A 1351-nucleotide genomic window follows, 5' to 3' on the forward strand; every position below is an offset into this window, starting at 1 on the left:
GGTCATACAAGGAGACACAATCTCTCGAATGATATTCACTACATGCTTAGAAGAAGTACTCATGCTATTAGACTGGGAAGGCTTAAGAGAAGAGTGAGGATCAACGACGAATATCTCAGCAACCATCGGTCTGGAGATGACATTGTCCTTTTCAGCAACGCTGGGCACAAATTCGAACAAATGATTGAGAACCTTAAACAAGAAAATGTAAGAGTACAGGGTTGAAGAGTGTGCTGAAGACAAAGCTAATGTGGAATAGCCTTTAAAGCGAACAAGAAGTTATGATCGGGAGTCAGCCTCTAGAATCTGGGCTGGAGTACGTGTATCTAGGTCAGTAAATCAAACGAAGCATGGATCATGAGAAGGAAATTTAGAGAAGAACGAAAATGGGCTGAACCGCGTACGATAGGCATTACCGAATAATGACGGGAAACTTACCGCTATCATTGAAAAGAAACGTGTATAATCATTGGTTTTTACTGGTACTAACATGTGGGGCAGAAACTTGGAACAAAGAAGCTGGAGAACAAGTTAAGGACCGCACCAGTGGCGTAGCAACGGAAGGGCGGGGGGGGGGGGGGGGGGGGGTTAGGTGGCTGACTTTGCAGCTCGGCCTCCTCCTCACATAATTTTTCGAGGGATCAAATACATGAAAACTGCATTGCCATTGCCAAAGTGCTGCAAACAAATTCTTGAGCGCTACGCCCAGTCCTTTTACTTTTTTTACTACATATTTTACTTGTATTAAGTAAAATATGTATTTCTTTAAAGTGTAATATTCATATGTCCCGAAAATTGTGCCACTAAGAACTGATATCAATGTTTTCATGTTTTTCTCCATTTAATAAGTAAAGAAAATGTGACAAGAATTTTAGAACTATGTCAGTTCGAAACCAGCGAAGCAGTGTATGCTGCTGATATGAAAAAACGTAAAGGCCATTAAATGAATGCGTTAAGGACAAATATTTCAATGGAACTTTGTCATTCAAGAACATTGTATGCATTTTGTACACATATAACGGCCAGAGAAAATCTTAACGACGCTATCAGCGGTCGTGTATTGCGAATAATTGCACCGAAATCATAGTGGCAACAGAGAGCACATATGAAAAATCAGGAGTTCTGCAAAATATACACTAGAAATGCGACGATGCAATGGCATACACAAACGCGAAGGTAAAACTTGATGAAGGGCAAAAAAGTCACACTAGAAACCTAGTTCACTGCATGCGTACACAAAACCCCCAAAAAAGATATTTTAGTATACAAATGTCTCCAGTAAATCTACGTACCTAAGCAAAAGTAAGTGTAAATAATGCGTCAAACAAGGCAAATAAACATGTTGCACAAT

This window comes from Dermacentor andersoni, chromosome 8 (genome assembly GCF_023375885.2).
Source record: "Dermacentor andersoni chromosome 8, qqDerAnde1_hic_scaffold, whole genome shotgun sequence".
In the NCBI taxonomy this organism is placed as follows: domain Eukaryota; kingdom Metazoa; phylum Arthropoda; class Arachnida; order Ixodida; family Ixodidae; genus Dermacentor; species Dermacentor andersoni.